The following is a 24,310-nucleotide window of genomic DNA, read 5'->3' as shown; positions in this document are numbered from 1 at the left end:
CACTGCACAGGTTGAGCCCTATGTGTGCACGTGCCTGGTCACCCTATACAACGAACTACAATACAGTATTTAATTAAGATGTTAGTATGTCACCATAATAATAAGGACAGAGGCTAAACACTGAGCGATTAAGAACTATTGTAAACATAAAAAATAAAAAAATAAAAACATCATCATCAAAAGTCAATTTAAGTTTTATTCCAACCTGCAGATCAGTCTTCCAGCTGAATCATGATCATTCAGTTCATCATGTAGGTCTACAGTAGATACAAATACCATTCAGTCTGGATGAGACCTAAGGTAATTGACCAAGAAATTGTTTTGCTCATGTTACTGAAACACATTCTACCCTCAAGTCATAGTATTTTTGAATACCAACAATCACAATATGCTGGTTTGCCTTATAAAGCGCACATCCACGATCTGCAGTGAAGGCTTTGACCATGTTGTCATGGGAACACAGTCCTCACTTTGAACACTAAATGAAGGAGAAAGCAAAGCCAGCATTGATAGATATACCAGGGATTGGCTACTACAATCATGAGGCTATAACTCAGTATTCAAAGGTGATGGAAAGAGCATAATTTGGGATCTGGCAGAGCTGGTGCCAAGCTGAGAGTCAGCACAAATTATTTTAAAGGGGTGAGACAACATACTTTTCTTAATCTTTTAACAAATATATTGTAGTATTTATAATATAATATATAAAAGTTATTGTAGCCTACTCTAAATCATCCTTTAAGTTTCAGATTTTTTCTTGAAAGTCTATAAGTAACAAAACAGCCAAATTTAATGTAAAATTACCCCCCCCCCCCTTCTGATCCTTATCACAATGTCTACATGCAAACAGAAATAATTTAAACTCAAATAAAATTTTAGGGGCTGTGTATTTTTATATCTTCCTTAACCACATTCATTCATTCAGTCAGTCATTCATTCAATCATTCATTCATTTTCTTTCAGCTTAAACCCTTTATTAATCAGGGGTTGCCACAGTGAAATAAACCTCCAATTTATGAAAAGCCAAAATGAAAAATGTACATTCAGCTCTAATTATCATAATACAAACCACCGCATTCTGATAAAATCTCCTTCAGTTTCAAACTCTAAATCAGTTTTTTCAATTTACTTATATTTTAAGTGCCAAATAAATAAGTAAACTAGACAGTCAAACTTCAGGTATCATTTCATGTGGGATTGGTTTTATTTAAGCTTTCCAAAAAGCTTTACAGTACTGTATGTGTAATAAATGTTCAATTTGCATCCTTTCACTAAAGGGAAAGCATCCAACAACCAAAATAATCTGCATTCTAGTCATAGAAAGCTTCCAGCCCAGGCTCAGTATTGCTACTTACATTTTATACAATTATGGAGATCGCAAAATACATGCCAGGATGTAAGTTTTTTTGCAGTTTTTGTTTTCGCGAATCCACCAGAGTCCGCGGTCAACTGACTGACTGACCGACAGACTGATCCCCCCACCCACCTTCTTCCCTAAACCCAACCGATAGTGTTTTCAAAAGCACCGATTGAACCTATCACCCGCTTCCCTTAACCCAACTGACAATGTTCTCACAAGCAACCCAGAAAAAAAGCTCCTGTGGCCGCCTTCATGATGTTTTCAAATCTTATCACATTCTCACCCTGTTATTTACTCGTTTAAATTATTTTTGGGCTTTTCTTTAAGCTCGTTTTTCACCTGTCTCAAACCCTGTCATCGCACTCAACTCCTCTCTAACTCCACACAGTGAACCACTGGGCAAACTGGTAACAGCAGAAAAGTTGTCTACATGGAGGTAAGCAGTCAGCTGGTAGCGCGAAAAAAACAGTAGCCATCAGCAGCGTCATACCGCCCTATAGCATTCATTTTAAAGACAAAATACAGCCATATGCAGCTCTGGCTGCATAATTCGCACTCTCCAGAAATGTATATAGGCGTGCAATTTCACAATGAGCCTGTGTTGAAGCTTTTTTTTAACCAACGCAAAGTTCTGTTGTCAGGGAAGTTTTTCCCATCTTCATGTTGTGCTTCACTTCAACTCTCACTAAAAATTATGTACTATGTAATGTAAACTATGTCTATACCATAAATGCTGCTGAATGAAGCTTTTAGTTTTGGACTTAAATAAATGCCCCTCTTGGGAAGGCCTCTCAACAAGAGTATGTCAGAGGGCAAAGCCTTGTTTATAAGACTGAGCCCAAAGTCCTGTCTGTCCAGCTATTAGCATGGTAAGCCAGGCCAGCAAAGAAACCACAAGACTTACTTTTGTTGACACACCATCTCTCCTGTGACCGGACTCAGACCTCTGGTAGACCAGAGGAAAATGTTTAAAACTAGATCTCATCAGAGCCACAGCCTTGTGGGCAAGTGCTTTGACATATTAGGTTGCACTTTGGGCAACTCGAGGTTAGGTCCTGACTTACAGTAAGGTCCAATTCCCCTTTCTCTTCTCTCATGATTTATTATCACAAAAAAGCCCCAAAATCTAACAAGAAATAAAAGCTACATCTCAAGCCCTCCTGAATTATTAGCCCTCCTGTATATTTTTTCCACGATTTCTGTTTAATGGAAAGAAGATTTTTTTTCAACACATTTCATAAACATAATAGTTAAAATAACTCATTTCTAATAACTGATTTATTTTATCTTTGTCGAGCTATACTAGATTTTTTCAAGATACTAGTATTCAGTTTAAAGTGTGATTTAAAGGCTTAACTAGGTAGTCAATGTATAACAGTGGTTTGTTCTGTAGTTGTAAGTCCTATGGCGCAACTAACCTTTTCAAGAATTTAAGTCAGTGATTGCCAGAAATCAACAGGTCTGCTGCCTATGCTCCATCCATTGAGCCTGAAAGTATGACTAATCCTGGTCGTAGGCAGCGGAAACATCAGCCTAAACACTCTACTAGATTTAAATGATTTCAGGAAATATTAGAGTTAAACAAGAATTCTACATTTATTTGTCAGACAAAGATTTTCTATTTCAATTCACATAATTAAACAAAATAAGCCAATTCAGATTGTACAACATAAATTACCCAAAGATTCATTTAGGAGTTAGAGATTAATACCTGACTGTGTAAAAAACATTGGAGCATATAAGTCCTGATGCAGAGCTCAGAGACTTACACACTGCAACAGGGTATCCTTGCTACAGAATCCCACAGACATTTCTGCACCTTTTGCCTAAATACTCAAATCACTGTAAATTCAAGACAGTAAAAGCTTCACCAAGACTCTTGCCAGGTCATGAGTTGATGTGCAGATCATTTTCCCTGGAGTGGAGCATCTGGAAAAGATCTTATTAAAGTCAAAACCCCAAATTCCTGATATAAAGGAGATTGTAAAATATTACAGTGAAATTAGGACCACTTTACCAATTACACAGAGACATTTAAAATGATACCAATCATGAACATAAAGCCAAAAGATATATATTAAAAACTTAGACATTCTGTGTGGAGCTGCTCTGGTGGAGAAGGTAAACTCCAGGGGGAAAAGGGGGTCTCAGGATGCATGATCGAGGCAAACTGGTTTCCTTGCTGATGTTCTTCTCAGATTATAAAGTTTATTGTTTTAGTGCCTGACCATTCTCGTGTTTTTGTCTCAAGTGGAGTTCCATAACAGTTCTCAGGGTTTAATATTATGGAGAGATATAGCCCATCCTTACGTGGTCAATCGAAAATATATATATATATATATATATATTGCTTAAGAGGGGGTAATAATATAAATTCTAAAATGGCTTTAAAAAAATGCTTTTGTTCAAGCTGAAATTAAACAAATAAGACTTTCTCCAGAAGAAAAAATATTATAGGAAATACTATGAAAAATTCCTTGCTCCATTAAAAATCACTTTGAATCTTATTTGAAAAGGGAAAAAAGATGAGGGGAGGGCTAATAATTTTAATCTGAACTCCACATTAAATACACAAAACATATAACACATTATAAGGAACTACAGTCGTTCCCTAAGGAAATCCACACCATAATGAAGTGGTTATTTATGGAAGCATTAGTAACGAGGTCAACTGGCAGAATTTAAATATTATGTGTTTAACGGCATCTCAATGAACAAAACTGTAAACAAATATGTTTCAGTCAGATCGTTCGCCAGCTTGATTTGCTCAATTATCTGTGCGTATCTGATGGAAAAAAAACAAAATAGAAGAGGACACATGCATTCGCAATTGCAGAAGCAAATGACTTGGAAAGGACAGTAGGCTAAGGATTATTAATGGGACTATTTCCTCTGACATCTTCAGCATCATAAAATGGCCACCCGAGGTATTGTGGCAACAACAAGTGATAATCACGGTAAGCTAACCATGATGAAACGGCTTGTTAACAGTGGCAACGGCAGCAGCTGCACCTGTCGCCAGTCAATGGCAAATTACTGCACCCAAGTATGCAACCTGAAGACTTCAGGAGAGAGAGAGAACGAGAGAGAGAAAGAGCAATGAGGACCAGAAAGTCTAATTGAGTCTGCTCCCTATAAAGAGGCTTAATGGCATGCACAAAATGACCAAAAGTGCATGAACATGCGACTGAAAGAATAAGAAATCAATTAGAAAATTCATTCAGTGACACCCCACGTTCGATTTTCTTTCTTCAGTGACTGACCCTTTCTCCCTCTGCTGATTCTACCCGGTAATGCTCTCGGGTTGGCCTGTTATCTCATCAATGGTCACTGAATACTTATCTGAAACCTTCTCGGGTTACGGAGTTCAATTTGAACATGCTTTCCGCTCTCAGCTTCTCTATTGTTGAAAACAGACAAAGATAGCGCCTGCTGTTTGGCGTTCATAGGTTAGCACTTTACACAAATTCAAATGCTCACAGCATAAATGACTCTTGTGGTGAGGACACAGGCTTGCTTTATGTATAGACGTTTCCATACACACAAAAAGTGACGTGGGGCATGCTAGCAGAAATAATTAGTTACAGAATTACTATATTTATTAAGCAATTGTAGGTATGTAAAATGAACAAAACTAACAATTGGTACCCTTACACTAAATATATATATATGTATGTATGTATGTATGTATATATATATATATATATATATATATATATATATATATATATATATATATATATATATATATATATACATACAGTCTACTAGTCATCAACTGCTATTGAGAAAGAAGGATTTTAAAGGCTAAATAGCTTGAGGTATAAATTACAATTTGTTCTATTTCTTACACATCTGGGAACACAATATTGACAACCTGATGGTACCAATTGGAAGGTGTATGATAAAGGATGTCTCTCATCATTGACAATCATGATAGCCTTATTTATATGAAGGTAAATCCGTTGCGAAACTCGAGAGCTTGCAAATGTAAATGTGAGCACTTGTGATAATAATATTTGTATGTGTAGGTTGAAATGTACACTTACAGCTCTGATGTGAACAGCTGAAATCCTCGATTTGCACACACACACAACAACCCACACACTTGTGTTTTAAATTGGAAGTTGCAGATTAATAGTTGTGTATTTGTAAAATGTCATTCACAAATACAAAGTGACAGACACACGTGTGCAAGGCAAATTTGATTGCATCTTTGCTCTACAACCACAGGTCGGCACTCACAACCTCTCAGATTGGTCAGTACAACTACAAATCTCCCGCGCTCTGACTTTTGCAACACATCTCCCGCGATCTCTGTAGCAGAACTCATCTGTGCACTCGCAGATGCAGAGGCGTGAGCAGCGCGGGGCGGGGGAGGGGCGGGGCAGGTGTAAAGCTGTTTGATTGGCTGAAGCCTGACCAATGAACAATGCCAGCAGCCAACATGACTGAGGTGCAAAATAATAATTTCCCACGATTATTTCATTAGTTAGGGTTTATTTAAACTCTTTTCTGAAGAGATTCTTGTTAAAAATCATAAATTCTACTGTAATGTACATACCAGTAAAAGAGCAGCAAAGCCAGTTTATTGGCTACAGCCAGCCAATGAGATGGGGCGTTTCTGTTTGTCAGCACACAGGGCAGCTCACGTTGTTGGAGGCCTCGAGCAATCAGAGGGTAAGTTAAGATTTTTTAATAATTATCTATATGTTCAATACTGTTAGCTAAGCTAAGGACTGTGCTGGGTGCTTCTCTTGTTTGTTTCTTATATAAGAAAACAGTTATGAGTTATCTAGGAGCTGCTTTCAATCATGTTATATGGTTCTAAAGATACGATTCAACCCACATGAAATAAGAAGTTGTAATAGCATTTATAGTAAACAATATTACGTTTTTGAACCATACTAACTATAATAAACTGTATTATACTGTATATTTTGCAGTATCTACAACTTTGTTAATGAATGCAACAGCACACTGTAGTATTAACTAGCATGAACTTTAATGAATTGAAGTATATTTACACACACACACACACACACACACACACACACGCACACATTAATAGCAATTAAAAATAACACTAGGCGTTTCAGTTTCTTACAGATCATACCGGTTTTTGTTATTATAACCTGCATCATATCTATCTATCCATCTATCTGTTTACATGTTTGTGTACAGTGTGTCCTTTATGTCACTTTTTTAATTATGAAAGTTACTACCTTTATTTCTCAGTTTCCTGTAAGGATGGAGTGACAGGAGAGATCAGGATGTTTCAAGTCGATGAGGAACTCAGAGAAGCTGCATAGCTTGAAAAGGATGTTATTTATGCGAAAGATGACATGATGATCCAGCTCATCTACAAACACTTCAAAATAATTCAGATCATTCAAGAGGAAGCCGACCATTTATTTTCTCTTTTTACCTGCCAAGATGACTACAGATTTGAACAAAACACACACTCACCCACACACAACTTTTATTTTGATAATTGTTTAATGTAGTATTTTTACACTTTACTGTAAGGCAGGGGTGTCAAACTCAGTTCCTGAAGGGCCGTAACCCTGCACGTTTTTAGTTGCAACCCTGCTTCAAAACACTTAAGTGAAAGTTTCAAACAAACCTGAAGGACTCAATTAGTTTGATCAGGTGTGTTTAATTAGGGTTAGAACTAAACTTTGCAAAGCTGCAGCCCTCCAGGAACTGAGTTTGACACCTGTTCTGTAAGGGAATGTAATTTGTCAAATAAAATTTACAGTCCAAATAAGTGTAGCGCAAATGTCTAGTTACTTGTATTGAAATATTTCAGGGTTTTTCCTTGTTCGTAATGAGATGGAGGTGGTAAATCCAACTTCATCATTACCCATCAAATGTTATCTCCTCTTTAATCCTTTGCTCAAGCCTATACTAATGGTCAGAAAGCAAGCCATTGTGTAAAGCTGGTTGATGCTCGCTGTAATAGAGAGAGATGATGACTGTTCAGCTTATGTTGCTTAACCCTGCAGATGAGATGCTCAAAGTGGACCCTCTGCCGAGCGATGGACACTGTCTCCCTCACCTAGTTGCTCTTCCTTTGAACACACATATCATGTTGAAGGATGCAAGTTGTGGACCTAAATCAGATGTAATGCATGTAGATGTATAAATTAGAAAGAAATGAAACTGCTTTAAAATGTATTAGGTTTTACATATAAAGTATACTTCAATTCATTAAAGTTCATGCTAGTTAATACTACAGTGTGCTGTTGCATTCATTAACAAAGTTGTAGATACTGCAAAATATACAGTATAATACAGTTTATTATAGTTAGTATGGTTCAAAAACGTAATATTGTTTACTATAAATGCTATTACAACTTCTTATTTCATGTGGGTTGAATCGTATTTTTAGAACCATATAACATGATTGAAAGCAGCTCCTAGATAACTCATAACTGTTTTCTTATATAAGAAACAAACAAGAGAAGCACCCAGCACAGTCCTTAGCTTAGCTAACAGTATTGAACATATAGATAATTATTAAAAAATCTTAACTTACCCTCTGATTGCTCGAGGCCTCCAACAACGTGAGCTGCCCTGTGTGCTGACAAACAGAAACGCCCCATCTCATTGGCTGGCTGTAGCCAATAAACTGGCTTTGCTGCTCTTTTACTGGTATGTACATTACAGTAGAATTTATGATTTTTAACAAGAATCTCTTCAGAAAAGAGTTTAAATAAACCCTAACTAATGAAATAATCGTGGGAAATTATTATTTTGCACCTCAGTCATGTTGGCTGCTGGCATTGTTCATTGGTCAGGCTTCAGCCAATCAAACAGCTTTACACCTGCCCCGCCCCTCCCCCGCCCCGCGCTGCTCACGCCTCTGCATCTGCGAGTGCACAGATGAGTTCTGCTACAGAGATCGCGGGAGATGTGTTGCAAAAGTCAGAGCGCGGGAGATTTGTAGTTGTACTGACCAATCTGAGAGGTTGTGAGTGCCGACCTGTGGTTGTAGAGCAAAGATGCAATCAAATTTGCCTTGCACACGTGTGTCTGTCACTTTGTATTTGTGAATGACATTTTACAAATACACAACTATTAATCTGCAACTTCCAATTTAAAACACAAGTGTGTGGGTTGTTGTGTGTGTGTGCAAATCGAGGATTTCAGCTGTTCACATCAGAGCTGTAAGTGTACATTTCAACCTACACATACAAATATTATTATCACAAGTGCTCACATTTACATTTGCAAGCTCTCGAGTTTCGCAACGAATTTACCTTCATATATTTAGTACTCTTTCAATTAGGGATGTCCAAATCCGGAAATCGGGCCCGATCACACGGTTTCACACTATCGGAATTGAACGCTACCTCCCGATCAGGACTTGAATATATATTTGTGTGTGTGTGTGTGTGTGTGTGTGTGTGTGTGTGTGTGTGTGTGTGCGTGTGTGTGTGTGTGTGTGTGTGTGTGTGTGTGTGTGTGTGTGTGTGTGTGTTTGTATATACATACATACAGTTTATATATACAGTGCTTCTCACAGGTTTGAAATATACTTGTGGTGGTAGGTGGATTGAAACACACCTTTTACCCACATCGCATAAACAGTTAACTGTATGCAACAAATAAAACATTATTTGTTTTTATTAACACAATTTTTCTATTATATCCTTTTTAAAAATTTTTCTTTTCAATGCGTTAAAGTAAAAATAAAAGACTGCTGACAAAAAAAATTCAATATTTCTCTTGTATGATATTCAGAAGCTACTGTATGTGTGCACCCACTGACAGGTAAAATCTGCTTCTCTTTATCTCTCATTCAAGTACGGGTTGCTAAATTGGCATGACATTTTGTTCAGTATTGCCAAAGCATTTTAGATGTATAAAATATTTAATATATCAACATCAAATTAATAAAATATACTGTACATCAAATGAGAAAACAATGAGACAATATCTCTTAAAATTATAATAATTACAAGAATAAAATGTATTTAAATGAAACAAATGAGTTGATTACCCATTTTTTATTGGTGTACAAATAATCTGCAGCCAATTTAGATGTAATTTCGTCCTCTCTGAGTATTTAGTAAAGGTTTTCTGAGTCATTTAGATTAAAGAACTAAATATTTAATATCAGCGAGTTTACCTAGGCAACCTAACTGAAGATGAATTGAATAAAAAATGAGAAACATTTGTTTCTTCGCTCTTCTTTATTTCTTAATTTTTTTGTATTATACTGAAGAAGTATCGGATTGGGTTTCGTTATCGGTCGATCCTAAAATTAAATGACTCTGACTCAAGGGCAAAAAAATAAAAAATAAATGATCGGGACATCCATACTATCAATACCTTTCTATTTTATTCCCGACAACTTACTGGCTGTTGTTACCACATTTCCCATTGACCTCTTCTGGACCTCAGAAGCATTTCCATACCAACAGATCACAAAAAAATATTGCAATACTTTCGATAAATATATAGTTATGGTTTCATAAAATTATTTTATTTCCCCTTCAAACACTTAATATATATATATGACATTCAATGTATGAAATTCCCCACTAGTTTAAATTCAGTATACTGTGAAAAATGTTGAGTAAACACAAATTATTTAAGTAGTCCCAACAAAAATAGATTAATTTGACGTAACAAATATAAATGTATTGAACATAAGACAAATTTAAGACTATTTAAGACCATTAAGAATGAAATTTTAGAATTATACAGGGCTAAATGATAAAAAAAATCTACTAACCCAGTTACTTTTGTAAATAGTTTTTGTATTAATGTAGATCATGTAAGAAGATGCGTTGCTTTGGTATTCTTACCCTGATTAGGGAATTTAATTTGGAGAATAAGCTGTAAAAATGTGTACAATTTGAATTTTGAATTGTATATCTTTGCAATAAAATACTTAAATGTAAAAAAAAAAAAAAAAGGTCTTGAGATGGATTTTTGATGATTGGGTGCTGGCCCGATTGGGTAGCTTTACTTGGACATAGGGAAATTAAGACCTGTTTAAAATTATTTAATACCAGCAACACAATATTTCAGTTAATTTAAGACTCTTTAAGGCCTGAAATTCTGTTTTAGAAATTTAAGACATTTTAAAACTTTTTAAAACTCCCTGCATGATGTAATTTCAGACACAACTAATCTGAAGGAAATACAACTGCATATCTAAATGCATAAACTAATGTCTGAGTATTGATGTACAGTGTGTGGTTAGCAAAAAAAAAAATATTCACATGCATATATTAGCGAATATAGGCAATTGTTCATGTTCGTTTGAGAATAGATGATAGTAAAAGTTGTATCATTTTTAATCTTGCATTCAAGATGTCTTATATTTAATTATATGAATATTCAACACAATCTCACAGAAATTTGAGACTTTTTGATTTCGTAGTCGAATTCATACAATTTACTCATCACCCAATGATGGTTGGGTTTGGGGTGGGGATTGGTGCCACGCCATCTTTTTTAAAATTGTTCATTTTGAACGACTGAACTCGTACAAATTTGTACGAATTAGCCACTAAACTGACAAAATGTAAAGTATGTTTTCTTGTGAGATCAGGCTGGAATATTATACTTATAATATTTATTTTGACCACTCGTTGCAACCAAGGTCTGTCATTAAAAAGGTCTGTCTTTTCCCACATGAAAAGAATGTACAATAACACAAGAAGTGCAGACCACCCTTGCTAGCTCTAGAAGCAGAACTGAAACCACAATTTGCAGAAGAGAGAATTGGACAATAGAACTTGAAGACTGACTAATTTTTATGAGTCATGATTTCTGCTGCAAAAAATTTATGGAAGGCCCAAAATTTGATGTAAACTACATGCCCTCAGGCCACTCCAAAATCTGTGCTAGTCCTTAAGGAAGGACACCCTTATTTAACTCTCAACACTATAAGTCAATGGTTCAGCATGAGAAATCAAATCAGCACTACCATTATGTCCAATTTCATTGTTTAGCATACAGCAGGACGGGATCAGTATTTCACTTGTGTGTATTCTGATTGTTAGACACTTTCCATACACAGGAAATGGCCCAATCCCACCTGCCACCAACAACATTACCCAAATCAAACTACTGCCAAACACATCTGCAGAAAGACTTCTAAAACAGGAAACATGGATCAAATGGGTGCATATTCAAAATAAGCTGATTATTCATAGCACCGCAATCACAGATTCGTTGTTCAATTGCGCAAGTTATCTTTGATGTTTGTAAAATATGGTTTAGTCCATTCTATCAATAACTCCTTGAGTCCTAAATTGCTGAGTGCAACAGTAGGGAGATCAAAAGGCTAACAACTAAGGCTTATGTATGATATTCCTGTCCATAAGCCAAGGGCTGAATCTCCCACTGCATCTAGAGCACACAGGCATGAGGGCAAAAGCAGTCCTGTACATTTGTTCCCCTTCACTAACCTCAAGGATCCATCAAGCTCCACTCACGCGCATAAATCCACCTCGATTTTTAAGACCCTAAGACAAGTGGCTTGGGCTTTTGGACATTTACGACTGCAAACCAGCACCATGCTTGCTGTGGGAATTTTTGCTTGAGATGTTCGCACCTCTGTGTCGCGTGAAACTGAACCAAGTACCCAGGGTTTGAAAGGTAACTGCGTGTGCAATGAAGTAGCTGAGATGCCGCATTGATTGGTTAATGCCAAATGACCACAAGTAAAAGCTAGTCACCCCATGAACACTAAGCATTTATTTATGTTGAGTTGGTCGGCAAACTACATAGAGTACAATAGCTGCATAGCTGAAGACAGACTAGGTGTATACATTTCAAGACTGACATTGAAATAGTCAATAGGTCAATGACAAACAATGTAGTCCAAAATAATGGAGGTGCTTCACTTGGGTGTTGCCAACCAATGGTAGTGCTATTAGACGGCACAGTGGCTAAGTAGTGAGCAAGAAGGTCACTAGTTTCTGTGTGGAGTTTGCATGTTCTCCCTGTGTTCTTGTGGCTTTCCTTCAGGTACTACGGTTTCCTCCACAGTCCAAAGGCATGCTATATAGGTTAATCGGATAAAGTAAATTGGCCTTAGTGTGTGAATGGGAGAGTGTGTGGTTGTTTCCCTGCACTGCAGGTTGTAATAACAGTGCTGGGTTGCAGCTGGAAGGACATCTGCTGTTTAAACCTATGCCAGAGTATTTAGCAGTTCATTCCGCTGTGGTGACCCCTGATAAATAAGGGAATAAGCCAAAGGAAAGTGAGTGAGTTGTGTTGCTATGTATTCTTGGTGGGAGAGTGTCCCCTCTGGTAAAGGTCATGTTCCGGGTCCCCCCCAAGCTTCTCTGTGGGCCCATCCATGCCCCATGGGCTCTACGGGCTCTGATCCCCGTTGCCCCCTACTTACTGCACCCCTGGATGCACCCCATACTTTTTTACATTGACCTTTTTCTCTGCATGTTGGTCAAAACCTGGAAATTGTTGGTAGACTGTAGTGCTTGAGGCGGCATCACCAAGATGAGTGTTGAATTGCCATGTTTTTCAGGAGGAATGGAAACTAAACATCTATGGATCAGCCTAAACTGTGAACTGGAAAACCCATATTGTTTTGTTTTGAGTGCACAGAACTATTATTAGTGTTTTGCCGATGTCAGGGGGCCTCGATTTAGAGCAATAGCCTGGTGGAGGGATGAAAAATGACAAAATGCATTTAAAAAAATCTCGCCAATCCATCAACTCTAGAGGAAGCCATGCTTGTGTGTAAAGCAAGAGAGAAATAGAAAGCAAGTTGCATCATCTCAAGGTATTTTCAGACTCAAAGGTTGCTACCTCATGACGAATGATCCTGCATACAAACAAAGGTATGGAGAGTTATTAGTGTACTGTTATGTTGAAGGCTTAAAACGATATATCTTCGTAATTGGTGTAAATGTGGAAAGAGACAGAGCAAGAGGGACGGTTGAGGAAAGGAAGGCCATTATCAAGTTAATTATTTCTTGGCCCGGGGTCCTCCATTCTCCCTAGGATGCCTCCTCTGGAGAGCCAGGGAGGGGATGCAGGGGTAATTACTGCCATTTTGGATAATTGTGGTGATGTGGTACAGCATCAGGACGGGATAAAAGGCAAAACGTAGTCAGGGCCAGCCTGTGTTCAGCCCTCAAGGTGAAACGCCATCTAGTTCCTTTTCCCACAAGCCTGTTCTTTGTAGTACATCCCTAAAGCAGTCCCGTGGCCTGAAAAACTACCCTTCAGACAAAAATCTTGTGGTAATTTAAACAAAGTGATAAAATAATGCAGTCAGTGGATAACCCCATGATTAATATGATCATAAATTAATTCTTTGCAGGGAAGGCCATTTCCAGAGCACTTTTAAGGGTGAAGGTGCCAAGAGTAGTGAACACAACTGAATTATCTTCCCAGCTGCCACAAAGAGATGCATTGCAGAAACCCTGGGTAACCCGGGTCTTGTAAGTTCCTCCTCCTTGCTGACAGCTAACGTGCGGTTGATCCATGGCTCTGCTGGCGACAGGTTATTACTTAGACTACCACTCCCTGTCTGCACAGAAATTCCATTTTCAAACCTAATACTCACCCTAAATGCTCATAACGCTTCCATTTATTTGTCATTATGCCCAGTGCCATGGCTGAGGCCATTAAACATCCCGAACAAGAAGAGAAAAATGTTCTGAGAGTGATGATATACATACAGCGGATCCTCATGCATGAAATCAGCAACATGTCTGATGAAGCCTTGCTTCTCTGGCAGGACTAAAAAAGGACAGTTCTTTCAAAATGTACTCAACATCAGGCTATCCAAGAAACAGGAGACTTTTTGTCTTAGGTGAATTTTTAGATGAATTGAATAAAAGGTAATAATGTTGTAAACAATCCTCAACATATCTCTCATGATTTATCATCGCAAAATGGCCACTGGTTTTAATTCTGATTTGCCTATATAGGTTTTTGGACTCCCAAAAGGCATTCTTTTTCATTTAATTCTCACAAAGACCACAGTTTCAGCAAAAATATTTTCCCTGTTACTCAAGACAAAAAAGTCATCTTGGAGTAAATTATTAATACATTTCCAATTTTTGTTGGTTAAACTATAATATAGCAACTATTTTATTTTCAATCATTCGTCTGCAGAAGAGTCAATCTTTAAATAAGTAATTTATTAAAACTCTTTTAAAAAATACATTGGATGAGATGCTAATGGTCTAATCTGATTCAATGATTTATGCTAAACTAAGTTAAACATGTTCACATCAGATCAGCTGAATGAATTTAACAATGGTTAAACTGAACTGTGTAAAGCTGCAGTCACACTTGACTTTTCTCCGCATAGACTTCCATTCATACGCACTCGAATGCGTCAGATCGGAAACGCAGGGTCATGCGTCAAATTTCATAGGTTGCTGCGGTGCATAGTTTAAGCTTGGTGAACTCTGATCTTTGAAATCGCATCACTTGACTGCATGAGACCAATCATGGATCAAAACATGACATCTCTGGACAGAAATTTAAAACATGGAGCAATTGTTCGCTTTTTTAAATGTCTAATAATCTTGTTTAATCCCGCCTCTTTTCGCAGCACCACATGACAGAATTTTGCACACACAAACTCTTGTGTGACCGTAGCTTAACTCTAGGGGACTTAAAGAGACCCTATTTTGAGTTTTGGAAAATGACCTTCTATGCAGTGTAACACAGCACTAAGTGAATGAGAACATCTAGTTGAGGTTTAAATCTAAAAGTGTACCTTGTTTAAAACTAGTAATTCTTTAACGAAAAAGTCGACTCAGGGTCAAATAAGTGAAGTTTCATAAACTAATTTCGAGAGGAGCACGTGATATGATTGTGCACCGCTGGCCACTCATCCGTAATTAGTAATAATCCAATCAGAATGATCCTAGCTTAGTATAAATGGATCACTTTCTCCTCATTGCATCTTCATTTTGGAAGAATCCCCCCTTCCACCCCATCTCCTCCTTTTTCTCCCCTTCTAAAGGGGGAGCGATCGAGACCTACCTGATCTCGGTTCTCCTGATATGCTTCTAGACCGGGTGGGAGCCCTGGGCTCAAATATCTCAGAGCTCAGGGTTCTCTCCCGGGACAGCATGCCAAACCTGCTATAAGTGCCAAGCATATCTAAGTGGGAACTCTTGAAATGAATCGTGTTGGGATCGAAACTTTTGCCTTAATGCGTCAACGTTGATAGGGTAAATCACCAAATATGAAATGCCGGATGAGGTAAAACGTGAACATGCCTTTCCCTTCAGACACAGAAAGTGGGACCACAGGACTGATCATGATGCAAAGATGCTGATGACTGAAAGATGGAGATTTGGATGTGGGGAATAAAGGGTTAAATGTCATTTTCACAACAATATCACAGTATAGCCTAGTTTCATCTTCCTCTGGATCATTACATGTAAGTGTAATTGAATTGTTGCCTCATTTTGTGTAGTTTGCAAAATATGTATTTAATTGTGTGTTGTAAACGCTCCATGCGGCTTGTAATAATATTCTATTCTAGACCAGTGCTTGTACTGTATCTCTCAGGCTAAATCTGTATGAGGCTATTCACATACAATGTCCAAAACCATGTTGAAAACACGACGCACAATTATTCCTTTTTACTGATTTAATACGGGCCTATTTCCAAAAACAAATGGAGTTTTCCTTTAATGATACTATTTTCAATGAGGAAAATAGCGACTCTGGAGCATGTGCTGGTAATTTTTGTGAGAGAGGAATTCTCACTGTTATGGTTGGGGTAAAATACTCCTCTCGTTCAAGGCACAAATACCCACCCATCTGCTCCGGCCCATAATGCTCAGAGTAATGGACGCCATTCATCAACCTGACTGCTCTTGGACATGGAGCAGAGCAAAGGGCGGACGACTGAGTGACATGGTCATATTAAAGTCTGCTCTGAGACTTACACAATTTGGAAGTCTTGTGACAACAATGTCCTGCCTCTGTCCAACATAAGTCTATTTAATCAGCTGCACAATCAGTCCACGTCTAAACACTTGTTGAACTCACGCTGTCAGTATCCTCTGATGTAAACCACGGTAAAACCAAGGACAAACAGCATGGGCTGCTGATCAATGTTTTCTAATACACCCCAGAAATAGACATCACATTTACCTGAAATCTGAATGAGATTAAGAGACGTTTTACAGCAAAATACTGGCAATAAAACACTATTGGGTAACTTTCTATTGAGCGGTCATCGTGAGCTCTAAGCACTACTAGTAGTGGTTTGATAATTTACAGTTAGGCAAAGTATAAAAATGTTTAAAATGTTTATCAATATAAAATGTTTATCAGGTTTAAAATGACAATTAAATAAGATTTTTTTTTACATAAAAATTAAATTAAACTTAATTTAAATGTAAAATTTAATTAAAATTGAAAAAATAAATTAAAATTTAAAACTTAAGTTAAAATTTAAAAATTAAAATAAATTACATTTCTTAGTAATTAACAAAGACTAAAAAAACTAACTGCTACCGCTGTGAACCCCTGAGCTCCCCAAAACATTCTTTTGTAAAACATTATTTTAGCCCAGAAAAAAGCTGAATTTCACTATTAAGATACTAAAAACAAAATCATAGTTTTGAATATATAACATTTATTGTAAAATATATTCATTTTGACATCAAAAGTGTTGTAAGTTTTGATATTAAATTTTTTAAATAAATAATAAAAAAAAAATAAAAAAAATAAAAAAAATAAAAAAAAAATTAAAAAAAAAATAAATTAAATTAAATTAAATTAAATTAAATTAAATTAAATTAAATTAAATTAAATTAAATTAAATTAAATTAAATTAAAATAAATTAAATTAAATTAAATTAAATTAAATTAAATTAAATTAAATTAAATTAAATTTCTCAGCAATAAACAAAGACTAAATAAAAATAACTGACTGTTTCTGAACCACTGAGCTTTTTTCCCCAAAATATTCTTCTGTAACATTATTTTAGCCCAGAAAAAAAGCTGAATTTCACTATTAAGATACTAAAAACAAAATAATTAACTTTAATATATAAGATTTATAATAAAACATACATTTTGACATCAAAAGTGTTTTGAGTTTTGATATTAAAGTTTTTTTAAGAAAAAATAAAACAAAAATTATTTTTAATTAAATCAAAAATTTAATTTAATTTAATTTAATTTAATTTAATTTAATTTAATTTAATTTAATTTAATTTAATTTAATTTAATTTAATTTAATTTAATTAAACTTCCAGTAATTAACAAAAACTAATTAAAAATTTACTGACACTGTGCTGAACCTGGAGCTTTCCAATAAAAAAAATATTCATCTGTAATAATGGCATGTGCTCAGAACAGACAAGGAAGAGGAAATGGCTTCTCTATCACAATGCATTGTGGAAAGAAGTGCTCCTGGTGGCGTGCCTTCAGTCAGAGGGCAGGCAAATGAAGCGCAGCCTGCCGATGCTCTGAAGGAGAATTATGCAGCAGCATTGTGATGCGCAGTGCTGGAGTGCCTGTTCAAATGGAGAGCTTTTGAGTGCTGCAGCCCGGCTCTGATTGTGCGGCACAAAGCCCACACCATGAACACAGATGCATTAACCTGCGTGTTTACAGACAGCCAACAATGACCCTCACCAATCGCCAATCGGTTAACAAAGGAGCACAGCTTTATCCACAGACCAGGTGGACGGCTAATATGAAACGTTAACCGTAAATGAAACACTAGATCATGTATGAACTGAGAGAATGTCCATTTTAATTAGTGTTATCATAAAGAAAGCATCTCTAATTGGAGCCCTCTATTCATAGAATACAAAGCCTAATTTGGACACCGCCCAAATATCCAATCAGTTATGCATAAAAATCAATATGTTGTTTTTTTCCATAGTAGGTCAAAGAAAGTTAATTGCACCTCCTTGTAGCCTCCAGCTAACAAACTTGCAGGGAAAAAGACAGATTTGCCTCTGTGAAGGAAATAATAAGCAAAAACGTTTGACCTCATAAGCACTGTAGGCTGAACTGCAAAGCGAAATGGATAAACGGAAAAGCATTAAACCCTCTTGCGCTGGAAGCATCCACTGAAACAGCAGGGCTTACCCCCTTTTTGATGGTGCATTTAATCAAGGTAACTGTACGTTTTACAGCAAACAAGTGACCATACAAATGCTGCGGCAAGAGCAGGCGGAAAATACTCATTTGAAGAGCTGATGTCAGACACAGCGTTGCCATGACAACGGGGGGAACGAGCAGTGAGCCTGGATCTTTAGAGAAATTAGAGGGAAGGTTAGTCCGTTTTAACATTTTACTTCTCTTACTCTGCCAGTCAGATGCTCATTTAGGTCACAGCCTCAAAAGCTTTTCACAATGCTTTCAAATATCTGGTTAATGTCTTTTAAGTTCACTCGAAAAAAAAAAAAGGTGATCAACTGGGAGTAAGAACAACTTGACTATCCTACAGGATTGGAATCACTATTGTGTTAGTTCACCAAAAATGAAAATTCTGCTATTAATTACTTGCCCTCATGTCATTCCAAACCACTGAGACCTTTATTTATCTTCAAAGTACAAATGAATATATTTTAGATGAAATCTGAGAGTTCCCTCGTCCTCCATATACAACAACTGTCTATAAAAAACAACCAAAAACAGTGGTAAAACATCCTGTGGTTCAACTGTAATTATAAGAAGCTCCAAAACTACTTTTGTGCACCAAAGAACTATAACTCACCTGTATCTTCTCTCCCACGTCAGGGTGTGCTTTTACCAAGGTTGGTACTAATTGCCAATTGAGCAATTTAGGTCCTCTTCTCATGTAAATCTATGTAAATGTTGACCAACCGAATGAACCACCCAGCCCTTTCCCTAAACCCAACCGATAATGTTTTCAAAAGCAATATAGAAACGAAAAAAAAAAATGTCACGGCCATGTGATTTTCCCACAAATTCTTATTTTACCATGTTTTCAGCCTGTTATTTATTTGTTTATTAATTTTTTGCTTTTGTTTTACTTGGTTTATGGAATTGACTCAAACCTTTTGACTTTGCATTCCAAGTCCATCAGTGTATGTGACAAGCCACTTGGCAAACTGTTAACACAGGAAAAGCTCTCCATAGGGAGAGCTTAATCAACAGGAGAGGGTCAACAGAAGTTGTCGATGCCGTCATACCGCCCTATAGTGTTCATTTTACAGACGAAATTTAGCCAGATGTTCCTCTTGGTCAGTGGCATTCCAAGCGTTGGGTGTTGGAGCTTTGGGGGCATAAGCCCCTGATGCATTGCATTTTCAAAAGACACTGATCTTTTGGAATTTGTTCCAATTTAAAAAAATATATATATATATATACATATTTAAATACTTTAAATTACCACATACATCATGCGCATTCCACTTAACGCAGCTTTTGTGATGAGTATTTAAATAGTCGGCTGTTCAGCAGTACCTATTCCTATCGGCAGATGGTAGTGGGACAGTTGTTACATGGCAAGTGTTAAAAAAATCCCGCAACTGCACTGTCATCACTCATCCATTATTTTGAGGAGCTGAAGATGATGAGGTAATAATACAACTGGTTCACCAAACTGTATAGTTCTAATTACTGATGAAGCCTAACATTGTTTACACAGTGTAAAATATGTGTTGTTTTGGTTAAATAAAATAACCAGTATTTAATCAGTAAAATGTACGTCATATTAATGTAAATACTTTAAAAAATTAATGTAAAAGATTTTGCGCCAGACCGCACACCACACACCAGCTCATTGGTGTAGAGGTGACAGAGTGATGATATGCCAATTATGATATGGGGAGAGTTAGGAGGCCATGATGAACAGAGGCCAGTAGGTAGAGTCGACCAGGATGCCGGCGTTAAACCCTTACTCTTTTTCGAAGGACATCCTGGGATTTTAACGACCACAGAGAGTCGGGACCTCAGTTTAACGTCTCATCCGAAAAACGAAACATATAGACATATTTATCTAGACATGATATAGCCAGTCACATTTGTTTCTGTAATAGTTAAATCACAGTGAGTTCATGCATCTGGCTTTTTATTTTATAGCTATATTCCACTGTAACATGCTATGCCAATTAGCATCGGATTATAAATGACATGGGGCGGACATGGGGTGTTCAGCAGGGTGAATTAGAACTTCTTTGGGGGGCAGACTTCTTTAGGGCTAAGCCCCTCATCTCTTTGGAACCTAGCTACACCACTTCTCTGGGTACATATTTTACAGTCTCCAGAAATGTAGACCTGAGTATGTATCCATAATGAGCCTGCATTGAAGACATTTGCTGTTGACTTTACACTTTATTTGGCGCACAAAAGTGTTCTTGGAGCTTCACATAGAGTGTTTCGACAATGTTTGTGGTTCCTTTTCTGGACTTTGAACGTCTCTGGACTGTTGCTGTTTACAGAGTATTAGAGAGCTCTCAGATTTCATCTAAAATATCTTAATTGTGTTCCGAAGACAAAAATAAAAATGTCATGCTATGTTTTTATCACTGTATATTTCAATCCTTCTAATTGTATTTGATGGCTTCATGTGAGGAATTTACATCAGCACTCAACTAAAATTAAATATTCAACTCTGAAATCTATATTGTAGTTCCGCATATTCACCACTGACACATTGTTTGACTGGACAAAATGCTGGGTTCCACACAATTTCTTCATGTTATCCCAACACAAAATAACAAAAAGGTTTATATGTTTGGTAACATTTTAGTTTAGGTCACAACTAACAGTATTAACCAACCAATAACTACCACTACTAGCTTAATAAACTAATAATTATTTGTTTATTAATATTTAGTAAGGTAGAAGTTGGGTTTAGGTTTTTGGGTAGGATTGAGGATGCAGAATAAGATCATACTTTATAATTACTAATGAACAGTTAGTATCTTAATATTAGGCAGTTAATAAGTCAGCAGTGTCTATCATGAATTGGAACCTAAACTAAAGCGTTACCATATGGTCCAAACATTCGCCACCATAGAAAAGCAATCTGAAGTACCATATGTATGAACTGACAATAATCTTTGCCCTCTTGCACTGTTTAATGGGTCACATCACAAAAAACGCATCATTGTTTTTGAAAGTGTCCATTTTTTCAGTCCACAGTAAAACGGCATAACAAAATGATTACATGTATACACTTTGAAGGGCATTTTCAGAAAGCTGAAGAAAAAACTAAGGGAAAAAGAAGGAGACAAGCCCTAAAATATTTGTATTATGTATTATATCTGAAAGAGAGAGGTCTTTTTATAAATAACTTTAAAACACTGAATATTTATCATATGTTACATGAATTTGAAGTGCCAAGAGGGACTTTTAAACTAATTCAGGTTAAACCTCAAAAAACAACATAAGACAGATTAAAGAAACACTGAAACAGTTTCATGCAGCGAGAAAATGTAGTCTGTTTCCTCCCTCCTGGAATGAACAAACTTTGCGAGTTTAAAAAAAGAATCAGCATGAAAATAGAAACACCTCATTATTCAAGACCTTCCATGCGGTCTGGGTCAGCTGTTAAGACAGTGAGACGAAAGAGAAATGATTAGTTAGAAATCTTCACAGAAACATCCTCTGGAGCCAAAATGGCCGACCGCTATCTGAATTGGTAACTCAATCCTTGTGTTTCTGAAGCACATCAAGAAGCATGCATGGAAATAAAACATCCTAAGTAGGTCACGTAACTCCCTACTGTATTTCATCAAACATGTATCAGTCAACAGCACACACATGTTTGACTTTTCGATGGCTTAATTGTTCACATGCTGTTTTTCTCGCGTGGCCACACAAACACACAAAATATACACAGCACATGCATAGTTGATACACTTTACTTGAAGGGAGTGCTCATCAATACACCTTTATAATCATGACATGACGCATGTACTGAATATGAATAAGTTTCTATGCATGCTTATGAAGACTGTCATTAAGTGTCATTTCCTCAATTATGTCATTTTAAATGCAAAGATGACTTTGTTTGAGATGTCTTTGCTATGACAACTTGGCAGAAACAAATACATCACAACCTGTCTTTGTCTTTTTCATGATGACTTGACATTACCAAGAGAGCATGTCATAAATCTGTCATAAACATGACTGTCAGGAAGCCATTTTATTTGTGTCAAGGATATTTTTCTCATTATAATTTCTCAGTAAAAATGCCACCACCCTTTAAAATTAAGTCATTAATGACATTTTATGGTACAAACTCAATTTATAGTTGTATAATATTATTATTATACACTTACTGGCCACTTTATTAGGTACACCTTACAGATTTATCGGCTCCACATCCATGATGCGAATCTCCTGTTCCACCAGATCTCAAAGGTGCTCTATTGGATTGAGATCTGATGACTGTGGAGGCCATTTGAGTACAGTGAGCAGAAGCCCACATAACTGCCGCTCACTGGATATTATCTTTTTTTTTTTAAACCATTCTTTGTAAACGCTAGAGATGATTGTGCGTGAAAATTCCAGTAGATCAGTAGTTTCTGAAATACACCAGCCCATCTGGTACCAACAACCATGCCATGTTCAGAGTCACTTGAATCCCCTTTCTTCCCCAGCAGATCGTCTTGACCATGTCTACATGCCTAATTGCATTGGGTTGGTGCTATGTGATTAGCTGATTAGAAACTTGCGTTAACGAGTAGTTGGACAGTTGTACCTAATAAAGTGGTGTTTTTAGCATACCTGTCAACATTGGGATGTGAAAATAAGAGATGTGTCCACCATAAAAATCCCTAAAAAAAAAAAAATCCCCTCTAAATCCCCCCTAAAAAATCCACAAATTACTAAATATGTTCTTCTGGAGTTGTTTCATTGTAAATAAACAGTTAAACGATCAGTAATATGTTTTATTATTATATTATTACAAAAGAAAAATAAATAAATAGTATACATTTTAGTGACATAAAAATTAGCAAACAGTTCAGCTTATTAAAATGAATAGCTATTATAAAGAAATGGAATCAAGTTATCAAATCTCATTAATCTTTCCTTCACTGTATAACTTATACATTCTGATTAAAGAGCAACGAATGAATCTTTTAATTATTTGGATTTTTTGTTTGATTACATCAAATAACAGAAGTGTCACTTTAAAAATGCGCACATCTAATGTTATAATGAAAGCATTCGATCGCTGTCCTAAATTTTTATGCTCATTTAGGACAAAATTAGTTGTGTTTGAAAAAAAAACACCACATAATGGCATCATGAGAGTCATGTTTATGACAGAGTTATGAAAAGTAAGTAATGACAAAGACATGTTAAAGTCAAAATACCATAAGCATGCATAAAATCTCATTCATATTCATTATATGTGTCATGTTATGATTATAACGGTTTTATTACAGTCTTATGAACATTCCCTTTGTGTTACCAAACAGTTTAACTCGAATGCAAAATCAACAATGGGCAATAATCCTGACATATTCAAGTGCTTCCATCACCTTCTCAGGGTCACCTTCCAAATTATAGTAATATACACTCCAAACGCTGATTTCTCAAGCATGCTGTATATAACAGCTACAACCGCTGACTCTCCAATTTCAGATTAATATTTGACGAAGTGAGTCTTGATTACAGCTGAAGCCAAACCAGGGCCTTGTATACACCGGAGCAGGTCCGATTTCATCATGTTATCCTACCCAGAATCCTCTCATCTCACTGGAGAAATTTCAGAGAACCACTTCCTCATTTCCTGCTGTACCGATCTCTTCCTGAGCAACGCAAAACTAAGCGCAGACTTTTGTATGCTGCTTTTGTATACTTTTTAGAAGCGCAGAGGTTACATGAAGACAACGCCATTGGTTTCTGGACAGCAGGCTTTGAAAAGCTTGGAAACTGACCACTCGGTGTTAGTTAGCCCCGCTGCCCAGCGAGGGATCAGGGATTTAATCAGCGGGTCCTGACGGCATATGGTGTCATGATATGATGCCACAC

At 36.6% G+C, this 24,310-nt stretch overlaps 1 protein-coding gene and 1 long non-coding RNA gene across 3 annotated transcripts in view; one reads left to right on the top strand and one right to left on the bottom strand.

Moving 5' to 3' along the window:
- The window catches only part of gabbr2 (gamma-aminobutyric acid (GABA) B receptor, 2), a 378,525-nt gene that overhangs the window by 289,357 nt on the left and 64,858 nt on the right, over positions 1-24,310 (bottom strand). The gene's annotated exons all lie outside the window — the stretch shown is intronic.
- LOC141379147 (uncharacterized) lies at positions 5,837-7,598 on the top strand. Its single transcript, XR_012395156.1, has 2 exons — positions 5,837-6,040; positions 6,599-7,598. It is a non-coding gene; the product is annotated as an uncharacterized lncRNA (long non-coding RNA).

This window comes from Danio rerio, chromosome 19, assembly GCF_049306965.1.
Source record: "Danio rerio strain Tuebingen ecotype United States chromosome 19, GRCz12tu, whole genome shotgun sequence".
Classification (NCBI taxonomy): domain Eukaryota; kingdom Metazoa; phylum Chordata; class Actinopteri; order Cypriniformes; family Danionidae; genus Danio; species Danio rerio.
This window is presented reverse-complemented; position numbering and strand designations above follow the sequence as displayed.